Source organism: Rhynchophorus ferrugineus, unplaced genomic scaffold (genome assembly GCF_030347505.1).
Source record: "Rhynchophorus ferrugineus isolate W39M unplaced genomic scaffold, kcgeb_rfMv2 rfM9, whole genome shotgun sequence".
Lineage (NCBI taxonomy): Eukaryota > Metazoa > Arthropoda > Insecta > Coleoptera > Curculionidae > Rhynchophorus > Rhynchophorus ferrugineus.
Window position 1 is genome coordinate 12792871 of NW_027472588.1, and position 14077 is coordinate 12806947.

General features: G+C 30.5%; 1 protein-coding gene across 47 annotated transcripts in view; it reads left to right on the top strand.

Moving 5' to 3' along the window:
• The window catches only part of LOC143202289 (basement membrane-specific heparan sulfate proteoglycan core protein), a 698200-nt gene that overhangs the window by 72500 nt on the left and 611623 nt on the right, over positions 1 to 14077 (top strand). The gene's annotated exons all lie outside the window — the stretch shown is intronic.

Below are 14077 nucleotides of genomic sequence, written 5' to 3' on the forward strand. Positions count from 1 at the left end.
GTTAATGCATTTGGTTATCTTTCACTTAGCAACTGGATTTTATGTGAATTTCGATTACGATAGGAATACTTTAGTCAATTGTAGTTAGTTTTTGGTAGCTGTACATGATGGAATTAGCTTTTATGAGCTTCTGCATTAATTTAAATACAACAGATTAAGGGGTGCCTGAAGCAACTTCAATTCTATATGTGATCTAAGATTTTGGTGTGTTCTTTTTTTGTATAACTTATTCAGTTCGTATGAATTGAAAATGAGCAGGTGAATGGTTTACTCAAAATAATTCCAATTTTAATGGTCAAGTTGATGATACATTTACAAGTTTTAATATTAATAACAATTATAAGTTCAATACATTATTCGAATGTGCGATTTAACTAAAATTAGTATAATTTTGTGTATCGTTATTTTATCTTGTGACTATACTATAATATTGTATTATAACATGTATTTACAAGTTAAATAAAATTGTACTTTTGTGTTTTCTATTTAAATTATTGCTTATTAAAACCTACACATATTTGTATTAATAAGTTGACAAAACTGTATAAATCTTTCTATTGATGTACGGTACTCTGACAACGACATTAGAGCTTCGAAGAAATCTAGATAATGCATGGCATGCTGGAACGAAAATACTTCAGCATCGATTGGTTTTACTTGTTTTCTAATAGGGGCATTGGTAATTGAAGTGTTGCGACAAAACTTCACTTATACAGTTAGTAACTACCTTTACGTTTATAACAGTACAGCTTAAGACTCAATAGTCCAATCTGTTGGCAGTTAAATTCAATATTTTAGCGATATAACATTTTTATTATATATTTATAAATTTATTAGTATATGATAAATATATAATTTATACAATATAGAAATATAATTTATTTATAATGTCCCAAATCTTAAATTCTATAGGAAATACACAAATAAGTAAGTATTATTTTAATGCTAAAAATTAACTATTCGCTCAGTAAGTATTCGGTCTTATAAAGCCATACATTTATATCAATATTATTGAACAGGTCAATTGAAAAGTCCCCGGCTATCATAGTAAAACACATTTTTTTGACAAAATTAGTTTTTTATTCAACATGATTCCCTTTAAAGGCAATACACTGACTATAGCGACCATCCAACTTTTCGATACCTTTTTTGTAGTACGATTTGTCCTTTGCTTCAAAATAGGCCTCAGTTTGGGCGATCACCTCTTCATTCGACGAAAATTTCTTCCCAGCGAACATTCTTTTGAGATCTAAGAATAGGAAATAGTCGCTGGGGGTCAGATCTGGAGAATACGGTGGATGAGGATTCGAAGGATCCACTTCATGGATTTTTGACACGGTGCATTGTTTTGGTGAAGCAGTACTTTCTTTTTCTTCAAATGTGGCCGTTTTTCGGCAATTTCGTCCTTCAAACGGTCCAATAACGCTATGTAGTAGTCGCTGTTGATGGTCCTTCCTTTTTCAAGATAGTCAATGAAAATTATTCCATGCGTATCTCAAAATAGAGACGCGATAACCTTGCCAGCCGATTGTTGCGCTTTCCCACGCTTTGGAGCGGGTTCATTGTGTGCAGTCGGGTGACTGTCGATTGGACTTCGAAGTGAAATGATGGAGCCATATTTCATCCATTGTCACATATCGAGGCAAAAACTCGGGTATATTACGGTTGATCATCTTCAAATAGTGCTCCAAATAACCAACTCGTCGTTGTTTTTGGTCAAAAGTGAGCTCGCGTTTCACCTACTTTGCATTGTCATTCAAAATCATTTTGTGGATTTTTTAAATGTTTTCGTCGGTAACAACTCCTTTTGGGCGTCCACTGCGTTCACCGTCTTCGGTGCTCATTTCACCACGTCTAAACTTAGCATACCAATCCTTGATGGTTGATTTTCCTGGGGCAGTGTTCGGAAACTTGGCATCAAGCCAAGTTTTTGCTTCAACTTCTTTTCCCTTCAAAAAACAACATTTTATCAACACGCGAAATTTCTTTTTATTAAGTTTTTTCACAATAACAAAAGTTGCTTCACTCAAAATACTATAATTCACAAACTAATGATCCAACAGCTGTCAAATTTTTACATGCATCTTTTGAGGGTTTGGGCTAACTAAAAAACATATGGATTTAATTCTAGTAGCGCCATCTATGTGTCGGACCGGGGACATTTCATTTGCATTGGAAAGATATCAAGAAAACGATATTTTTTTAACAAATGGATATACTTTAAAAGCCGTATAAGTGATTTTGTTTGACCGTCATAATAATAACTGTGTAAAATGTTGATACTTTTTCACGTAGATAACCTGAAGATTTTTCTTAAGTGTTTTTTTGTATTAATTACATGTTACATTAGATATGCTTAGTACAATCTTAAGTTAAAATTAATTTATTTTATTTATCTGTGCCAACACAAGAAACAGTACTTGGAGCATTTGCCGACGACGCCGTGATTATGGAAAAAGAAGTATCACTGCCTGGAGCTATAGAAAAGTAACAAGTGGCAGTCAATAAGGTCCTCAAATAGATTATAGATTGGAAAATAAAACTTAATGTCCGTCCCTATCAATTTAGGAATTATAACACGCGAGGGAACATTTTTTTTAGGCAGAATTTCATACAGGCAAAATAAGAGGAATCTAGGAAGTTTACTAAATCACGGTAACCTGGAGTCAATACAACCACTGGACTACACGCAGAAAATCAGAAGATTGAAACGAGTCATATACACTTGTGTAGTGTTTAAGCGTTACTATTCAATTTAGCATTGGTTAATTAATTTATTTTGGGAAGTATATACTGATACGTACGATGAGTATGTGGGAAAAATATATTGTATCCTTGTTTGTGAATCGATGCAAGTAAACAGCACAATAGTAATAAATTAATATTGTACTAAGCGTACCTAATGTAACGCAAAACTCACAATATATCTTTGGCAATATAAAGGTTAAATGCTAATTACGTCCCTAGTCTTCATACCATCTTCGTCAAACATAAATTTGGATACTGTTCATTAAAAAAACAGGTTATAACTGCAAAAATACTTTTATTTGGAATATGATATGTTATGGTGAAGCGCGTACTTAAATCAACTTAAATTTTTTGTTGTTTACATTTTCTTTTTTTTTAATGTTCATGACTATTTTTTAATGTTTTATCAAAAAAAGGTAAAAGTATTTATATTTTCATTATATCCTTTAACTTTAATGAAGTATAATGTCTATCTAGGTTTTCTTACTCAAAATAAAAAAAAAAGGTTTCCAAGCTTTGAGTCCGCGAGACTACGTAATTTTTATTAATTGGCGCATTCGCCATAATATAAATATTCACATTAATGACTTCATTCATTGTTATTACGGTCCCTTCTCATAATTTGATTAAACTATTTTCCTACATTAGTCCGGAACAAGTACACAAGTTACGAGAGTTTCGACAAATTAAAAAAACGACTTGTTCGAGATTAGTTCCAATCAACCGTGTCGGGATGCATTATCTAAATTTTCTTGGAAATTTAACGTCTTCGTCGAGCGTGTTCGACCGGGGCAATTTCGGATGCATAGTCGTGTGAATCCCATTAAATTTTCATCGCGGACCGAAAATCTCAAAAGGCGGGGACCCATCCCTTACCGATTCGAAAGTTTGGACATGTGAATTACGTTTTGTCGGCTTCATAACTTATTCACTTTTCAGTTGAGGAATTTATGCTCGAAAGTGGAAGTGTTAAAGGCGTGTTTGCTCTCCAAGCCGATGGCAGGAATAACGTTGATCGTCGTCGAATTGGCGAAATGTTCTTTTCTTATCGGGACGTACGTTTTCCGATCATTGTCGTCAATGTTTACTGGCTTGTTATTTTTTCTAAAGACTTTAAACGTAACACATGGACTGAAAAGTTTTAGTTTTATTCTATTCACTGCTTTTTCAGTTAGTACTAACCTTCAAACGAAAGCTGTTAAAATTTTATGATATTCTACTCTAAGTTTGTGAGTTATTATGCTAAAAGTGACACTAGTATTGTTATTTTTAAAACAATGAATGAAAAACAATTTCATGTTTTAATTTTACACTGCTTCTTGATGGGAAAAATATTTAAAAAATTAAAGGGAAGCAATGGCTTGAAAAGTATTATAAAGACACCGGTCTATCAGAAACGTCAATAAACTGTTGGTTTGCTGACTTCAAACTTAGTCGTAGAAACGCCGATGATGCAGAATGCAGTGAAGTTGCCTGAGGTAGCTAATCTAACATTTGACAATGAGAAAGCTCTGTTCAAAATTTGTGTCTGCGTTTGCCCACTGTTGACCAAAAAAAAGAACGTCTCGATGATTCTGAGCAGTGTTTGGCCATGTTTAGATGTAACAAACTGGAATTTTTGCATTGATATGTGACAATGGATGAAACATGGATCATGGATCGTCATCTGAGTGGACAGTGGTACAAGCCTATTTTGAGGCAAACGATAAATCGTTCTACAAAAGTGGTATTAACATGTTAGAGCGGCACTGAAATGACTGAAATGTGTGGTTCTTAATGGAGATTACGTTGATAAGTTAAACCAATTTTGAACAAAAAAAATCGCGTTTTCTTTGTTATGCCCGGGACTTTTCATGCCATGTGTTAAATACTAGGTTAACCAATACGTTTAGTAAGTCGCTATTGTTAATATTTTACATTTCTTAAGAATATGATCAAATGTAATTTCAAAATTTGAAACTGTGCTCACAATTGGACAAAAACACATTTGAGTGCAATTGTAAGATGAAATGAATTATCCTTATGGCTAGGTCTCAAATCAAACTAGCTGAAGCAATTTTTGTACTATTTTTAAAATTTCGTAAATAACAAAAATCGATTAAAAAAATCTCGTTTATTCGAACAGCCGTGAGTTGTTTGTGTTTCTTTACTTTGCTACGGTAGAATAAGGTATAGAGAAGGCTCATATCAATTTTTAAGAAAATTGGTTCAATATAGCTTGAGATATCATGTCAAAAGTCTCGAAAAAAGTAGTTTCAAGAATAAAGAGTGTAAGGCTTCATTTTTGTATACCGCGTCATTAAAACAGCCATTTCAAAATAAAATAATTCTTGCAATCAAGGAAATTAGACGAATGAACATAATTTTTAGCGAGTTAATTCAAGAGTTGATTTCAGATAATTGTTACATATGGTATGTATCTAACTAAGACTATATAATTTTTTTTTGTAAAGGCGAATATAGAATAGCAGACAATACATGCAACTAATGTCATTTTTAATCAGGTACGTCTCGCCATAGTCGTAGGAATCAGCTGAATATGGCGGCATGACCAACAACGATAATATATTTATGAATAAGCTTATAAAAAATGCAATAAATGCAGTGTAGACTCTGAATTCTTAGAAGGAAGATATATATAAAAAGTTCAAGTGCATTTTCAAAAAAAAAACTGACTGAATTGTCAATACGTGTGGTATTGATAGTTGTAGTGTGTGTAAAATATGAACATGCACTATTTTCATTTAAGGATTTTAAATTCTACCTGATGTTTAGTTACTTTTGGTAAATAACAGTATAACAGTAATAACAGTATTGGATAGGTTTAGCCAAATTTGTACAATAATATTTCATTAAAATCTCAAAATAATTCTCAAAAATATATTGGGGTTGCCTGGACGATAGTTCGATTTAACACTCTATAATAAACTGTTATTATACAAACAAATCTGTTAGTGTGGACCTACGATATGTAACTATGAAGTTGCATAAATAAATTCAATATCAACATGATTCAAACTTACCAAAACAAAGTTCTGCGCAGCCTTGTTAACATTCCATGGTTTATGGCATCCACAAATATATAAAAGTATCAATGGTTAGCGAGGAAATTAAGCTGTTGTTCTACAAAATACAAAACAGTTGTAATATGTGATTTTGTGGTTTTAAAAAAATCTAGTGAAATATTTAAAGTACTTTTCAAAAAGTAAATATGAAGAAAGTATATATTTTATTTCTATTTTCTGGTGAAATAACTAAATACAATTAGTATAACAACAAAATTTCAAGACTTTGGTATAGCAGTATTACATTAGATAACATTTCGTCTAGATTAACATACGATAGAAAACTATAGACAAATTTATATTCACAAAATTGTTTACTTAATGAATGAACTGAAGAATACGAAACATAACAAACTTCTTCAAGGTTCGTATTCGACATATTTCAAAATATAATTTGAAAAATGACTCGGTTTACATGTTAATAAACTGGTTAATTTATAACAAAACAAGATAGCCGAGCTATAGGCCGATGGTTTCAAGGAATTTCAGAACAAACTCCTAGACCATGTTTCGGTCTCTTACTGATGTATGGTTTTAAATGTTCCTGATTCAGCACTGTCGAGACAGCGACATTCAAGAGTGACGTCACCAGCATTGTTGTTTCTATTATTATATATGGTTTTAGAGACCGGTTTTTTCTTGCGGTAACGTAATGTAATGAAATATTCATTCACGTTGAATATTTATGAACTAAATCGGTTCCACTGATCTAACACTTAAGAGTGTGTGCGCGGTGGCGCCTTACTATCGTCAGATGAAGAAGACGGCATAGAAAGTGAAAGGGGAAATACTATATATTATTACCGTCTTAGTAGATTTATTTAAATATGGATCATTGTGGTTTGATTAGTTGTATTCAGAATGATTGTTGATGTTTTAACTTTTACTGAGTCTGTTGAGAATTATATTTGTTTGATGATTGTTGATTTCTTTTCAACTGTACGAATCTTCAATCATGGCTGATTCCTAGCTATATCATTGTTGTAGAATATTATAAAATGTGCTTCGATAGCATGCGGCTGCAGGAATATTTACGAAATAATTTAGATATTATTGAACATTTGAATGTCTCTTTCAGTCAATAAGTGCTAAGGCGACAATTATTATGTTTAACCAATATGAAAAAAGAAAAACATTTTAGATGGGAATATACTGAAATTTTTATTTCTTGAGACTTTAAATATAACATACCCCTTACATTCAACATTAATTTTCCATATGTATAATAATAACATTTAACGTAAAATAAATGTAAAGTTACCCTTTGATTATCTAGTGGCTTTTATCATCCACTAAAAGAAACAACGGTTCAACAGCAATTATTTTTACCTATACATATATGTTTTTAGCTCTAAATGTTTTTGATGTGGCCTGTTTCAAGAGAATTGAGAAAGTGGAGAAACACATGCTAGAATATTCAGTTTTAAAACCTCCGAATTTATTTCTGCCGATGCCAATTTTAAACTTATTTGACTATATTTGACTTTTATTGCATACCATAGTTTAAGATCTGTAAATAAACATAACAGTTCTGTATTTCAATGTAATTACATACATCAAGATTAGCATCTTGGTTAAACAATGCTTTAACACAGGAACAAACTTTTCCTTATTTATATAGGAGCTCATAGAGACTCCAGAAGTTTATCATTGTTTAATTTTAACTCATTTTTGGGCTAGAAAAATTATCCCATTCGAAACATGGTTGCGATTGTTCACATTTGACTTCACTAACAAACTAACTGAATGATATTTGCTGACTTGTCCTCTTTCATGTTCTTGCTAACTTATCTGTCTTTTTAGTGATCATTTGGCGTTTTTTCAGCGTGTAGCTCCATATGCACGCTTTTAGCTAGTTAAAAATTCCAAGTTCCTAGTTCAAAGTTGTTATTATTATTGCTGATTATCTCCCAGATCTATTTCATGCATATTTCCTCAAGTATTACTAGTTCGTATTCACGGGATGGCACGCCATTAAACTTATAAATAAATGTAATAAATCTAGATGTTTGGAATAACCAAAATCATGTCAGTTCACAGAGGCACGCCCGTCATATTCGCCAGACGTTACATCACCAGACCAGTTTGTTTTATATTTTTATTGTGGACCTTGAATACGAAATCGCTTGACTTTTATGTGCCACATACTAAATAATTTTTTAACAGAACTTTGTCTCTATTGTTATGTTATCCAACTCGGTTTTTTAATGAATTTTAATTTAATTGGGCATAAACTTAATTAGTTTAATCGTTCGTTGCTATTATGTTTCTTTTTTATGATGATTTCAGTGCCATGCTGTCGTCATTTTAAAATCGTCATTTGTAATAATGAATTCGCTTGTTACAAGGAAGCAGATGTGTTGATTTGGCGCATTTACATGTGCTTGTTGTATATTGTTGAGTGCTTAACCGCACCCGTCATATTCGCCAGACATTACACGCTACATCATCAGACAATGTTTTTTTTTTGGGCGTCTAGCTTCGTCTTGATATTAATAATGTTATGAAATAATAATTTGTCCAACGACTATCAGCTTTAATTGTTCTTTTTATTGCTGGTGCGCCTGTTAGAAATATAAAAATGTAAATTTTCAGTTTGGACCGATTTGATTTATCGCTTTCTTTGTTTTGTTTACTGTGTTTGTTGAAATGTTGCCAGCTTCGGAATATCTTTTTTAATATCAACAGGAGGTTATTGGGATTACGAAAAATGTAAATCTAAAAATATCTTTAGCGATTGAGAGGTAATACTTTTTATCATAAAGGTTACGGAAATTGTTTTTTTTTTGAAAATTTTAGAGTCGTTAGATGACGAACTGTAGTAGTGACCAACTTAAAGATGATATCAAAAGACCTGTCTTGCCAAGCCTGGACTCTGGTGTGACTGGGTTAGTTATTTTTGGATTTAAAAAGCACATAGCACATATATTGCAACTTGTTATTAACTACAACTATCTAGTAATTTTTCCTTCATATTGTTCTTACAGTCAAGATCTAAGATTTCATACCCAAAGTTAATTAGTATTTGATGGATGTACTTCCATGGTGTCTATTATTGACCAATATGATATTTTATCGTTATAACAATATACACAATCTTCTATTATTATGGGGTAGTTGTTCCGTATTAAATTTTACACCCTTGTCTAAAGGTAACGTCCTAGCGGCATTCGGACCTGCGAATCCGTTTTAAAATTTGCTGAATGGTGAACAAGTGGGATGCGTTTAGTCTGTTTTCTAATAGGTCAAAACCACCAGTGTCGTTTTGTATCGCCGTTCAACAACTCGCCACTGTTCTGAACCCTTTCATTAGTCAGACATTTGGTGATACGGTAGTACTTTAAAATTTTTTATTATTTATTATTTATATTATTCTTAATTTATGGCTGTAATATACCCAAAAGGATAACTCTGAATACGGTGGTTGACCAGGCATTTGTTTTGTAGTTGATGCAGTCCAATGTCTCTCCAGAGCAAATAATATCTTTTAAAATGTATGGGTCCCATTAAAATTATTTCTACTAATAACATTTTATTATTTAAATTTATTCAATTGTATTGAAGTGAAGTAACTTAATCAGCAACTGCGAACAACAACAGTGACATATTATTTTATTCATTCATTGTAGAAATGTTCGTAAACATTTTAGTTGTAATTATTTTTATTTACATTACTTTGCATACTTTTATTTGAAATTTCAAGCCCCATTTATTTAACTCATTTATCACTCATGTCTATTTATTATTTCTTTTGATATCCACGTAAAGAATAATTGGTCGCTTATTAATTTAATGGTCGTTAATATAATTTCTAATTGGCATGGATCCTGTTATTAGGATTTATCGCTTAATACAGATTAACAATGGTGTCACCAACATCAAGACCTCATATCTTTTATATTGTTATTGACTTTATAATTTAGGTCATAGATTGTATAATGTTTAATGATGGCTCTTCGGATGATGGATGATTTTTAAATTGTTTGTATTTTTTTAGCATACATTAAGCAGAATTGTTACTCAGAATAACGATGATGTAATTTTTGTAGTGCAATGTATAATTTATAATTAAGACATTATAAAATATCTAGGGTTTTATTTGAATACAATTTTATTTTAGTGGAAGAAATGATCAAATGATTTTAGTGGAAGAAGGATTAAACGAAACCTTTAATTCTAAATACTTCATTCATCACATTTCTCAAACAGATATAAACATACCATTTTTGTTGAATAACCAGCTGCGTATGAGTGGCGCTATAACTATAAACACCTCCCATCTGATAAGTAGTCGGTTGTATTTTCGTCGGCCAGTTTGGCATTGATGATTTTTCTGAGCATCTCCAATCCAACTTTGGCGACCTTATCGAACTATATCAAGAACTGCTTCTTCTGAAGGATTGCCGATCCAACGTCCGCTTGTGTTCTTTTCTTGATAAGTATGTTGATTCCGGTTTGGTTTGGTTAGTAAAAGAACATATGATCTTTTCGATAATAATACTGATTCTCTTCTATTCTAATTCTAATTTAATCCTTATTGTTTAAAGATATCACTCTATATATATATATATATATATATATATATATATATATATATATATATATATATATTCGTTTTAGAGTCAGACAATATTTTTCAATATTATTCTAGTTTAAAAGAGACACAATGCTGTCTGGTAAGTTCGAATGCATAAACGAATCAGCCTGTCAAAGTCGTCCGTTTGTCAGACGTTATCAAACATTCTTGAAAGCAATAGTGATAAGAGATTATAACTCTAACCCATAAACTATTGTGGCTGTATAATTAAATGTAGTTTTTAGATGTACTATAATGTTAAAATAAATTATATTTGATAAAATTTTTATTCAATTATTTTATTGGGAATTTTTATTAATTAGAATTTTGTTGTATGCTAAAACCAAACTGAACTGAAACTTAGAGTTGATGCGGCAACATTGCGACGTTTTGACGTCACAAATTTAGATGACATATGTACAAAATAACTTTATATATTATATTAATATTATATATGACTATATCATTATATACCGGCTAAATATCTTTTATTATATTGGATAGCAATTTGATTTTTGTCAAATATTATAGCACTAACAGTCAAGTAGAAAATCGTATGTAGTATATTACAATGAATATAATAGGTATGTTAAAAATCAAAGCCTTCTCGCTTTTCTGTTTTTTTCAAGCTCTCTACAGTTTCTACAGATAGGATACTTCCCGATATTTCTACATTTGACTGTCATCTAAGCTTGTTTCATTGCTGAATCTGGGCATAAATCACTTAACAATTATTAACAGTTCTAGGGGGGGGGCACATGCCAATTGTTTTCTTAGTTCTTGGGAACTTAGTCTAGGAGGCTAGGAGACACATGAGGCTTGCATTCTATAAAGTCTTAAAGCTGCATCTTTATAAAGTTTAATTCGCATAATAAATAAAGCTCCATTGTTACTAGTTATAGGCTTGACTTGACTAAAACTAGACATTTGTGTGGTTTTCGATATTTACCAACATCTTGTTTTCGGGTTCATTTCATCTGTCATTTTGGATGCCATTTTCATCTTACTGGGCGCGTAAATAAAGAACACTCTCACTACAGAAGTGCTATAATTGATCTAAAGTGATCGTATATGCTGTGATTCATGATTATTTTTATTTCAGTCTCTTAACACTCTTGTAACATTCCTTGTTGACAATTTGGCTGTGTGAAAGTAATTTTTTCCTAATGTAGTATAAAAAATATAATTTTCAAGGAGCAATATTTATAGAATATCTATCTTATAACGACGATTTTAGTAACGTATAATGCTCAGTTCCAGTTAATGCGAATTACAAAGGCTTCCATTCCGGACTCTTGTACTTGTTTGGCTTTCCCCCCGATACATGTTTACAAAAAGGTTTTATGCAACTTCCTAATTAAATCGGATTTATCAAAATACCACGCGTAATTTTTTCCTCCGTTGGTTGGTGGAGTTATCGAGGTTCCGCCGCTTTGTGGAATTTACTATTTTGATATTCTATTTTTATGGTTATGTTTGGATTATTTTAATTTATTTTTTCTAGTACGATTCTGTCTTTGCTAACTTTTAAAATTAATCTACAAAAGTGACACTTGTTATTTTGTAACAAAAATTAATTATGATTGTTTTTTAGCTTGTTAATAATAAATGTCATACCTTCATGTGTGTGAAGAATAAAGAAGTTCTCTTTCAGTTTGAGAGTTTTCATATTTTAATACAAAAAAATGTGGTCGTGACCGTGGATTCAAGTGTTCCTTACATAATTTTATTTTATAAATATATCTAATGGGAAAATAGGTCATATTATACTAATCTTAACAAGGGTCATTGATAACATGGTTTGGAATGTCTATCTAAAATTAGATAAATGAATTTGAAGATCAAAAGTTGATAAGGTAATTGTATCATTTTAAAATTTGTCTCTGCAACAATATTGTTATAGTCAATTATCGAAATAATCAATAAAATATTTATGTATTTTATCTAAATTAAAGGTAAAAATTTATTATGAAAAATTGTGCATATTATTACTACTCATAAAATTCTGCGCTAATTGCTCCTACATTTTTCAAGGTTTCGTCTTTTGAGTGTATACAAAATATATGTCTCCCTTTATTGCCATCTTTTTTTAACTTCAGCAATTAAAGCTTTAATATAAATATAATTTCTGATTGCACGTTGACAGTTTCGTCATCAAAACCTGAAAACTAATTATCATTTTTAATTAGTATTGGGAACTATCGACTGAAATCGACTATCGATTGTTTAGTAAATGACTACTACTATCGACTGTTTTCACTCCCTATTTTCGGTCCGACTGATTTTGTTACTATTTATTTATTTATTTATTTTATTTTGTTACTATCTGTCGACTGTTTCAGTTGTGTATTTTTAGTTACTATTTTTGGTTCTACTAGTTTCATTCGACTGATTTTTAACGTTTTAGCTCTGTCGTCCTAGCCGCGACGTTGACAAAAATGTACCCAATTTATGCTTACATAGATTTATATGTAATATATATAGTTTTATAATTTTTTTTGCTAGCTTGTTTGTAAATAACAATATATTGTATATTAATATAGCAACATTTTGGAACGATATTTTTTATGATTGTTAATGTAATAGGGTAAAAAGATTAAAATTGTGAATGATAAATAGTAAAATATTTTGACTATTTTTATAGCAATAATAGGTAATATTTCGATTATTGTCTCGATTTTTGTTAAAAGATATTTCCGTTCAATAATAAATAAAAAAGCATTTACATTATTTAAAAAAGCTCTAGGATTTATCGTGCGATCATTTTTAATTATGTTATGAATTAGTTTTTTTTTTCTCTGATTAGGTATGTTTAAATTTTATTTAGTATTTATGGTTATTGTACTTCTTTAGTTTTTAGGTTTTGTTTAAGTTCTATTTTATTGTCTATAAGTATTATATTATATTATTTAAAAATAGCAATTAACATATTAAAATACGGTAAAACATTTGTAGGGTATTATTTCATTTATAAAGAAATTATTTAGATAGAATTTGGATAGAAAAATTCAATTATTTTAATATAAAAGAACTGAACATTTAAATATAAAAGTAATTCTACTTCGCTTAAAATTTAATTATTATTTGCAAGTTAATACTATTCAGTAATTACTTTTTTCCTTTTCTATTTTAAAGTTAGTTCGTGAAGGAATATGTACATCTCCGTCTTGCTTATACTACCGCTGGAAAATATAAGCACATATAAAATTAACTGCTCCAAGCAATTATCTGCGCCCTTTCCTCTCTCACAATTTATACAGGGAAGGGTTCAGACATCGTCTGATATCACGAATTGATAAAAACAGTTGAACCGTGCATTTGAATGAAATAGTAATTACTATTTTTAGTCGCAAGTCAAAAAACTATCGACTGTTTCGACTGTTTTCAGTCGATAGTTCCCAACGCTTTATCTATATGTTTTAATCTATATGATGGAATTACTATATTTCAATCATATATTTGTTTTATTATTTAAAGTGGACTTGTTAAGTACAAGTGGTTGAAACATAGTTTAAATAGAGATAACAGATCGATGTGATTATATTGTTTACTCTTTCACACATTTCAGTTTACACGTTCAAATATTGTGCATTGATACCATTTAATTTTTCAAATTCGAAATTTCATTTTATATATAAATTTATATAAATTTATATATATAAATTTCAATTAACATAAAATATTTGTT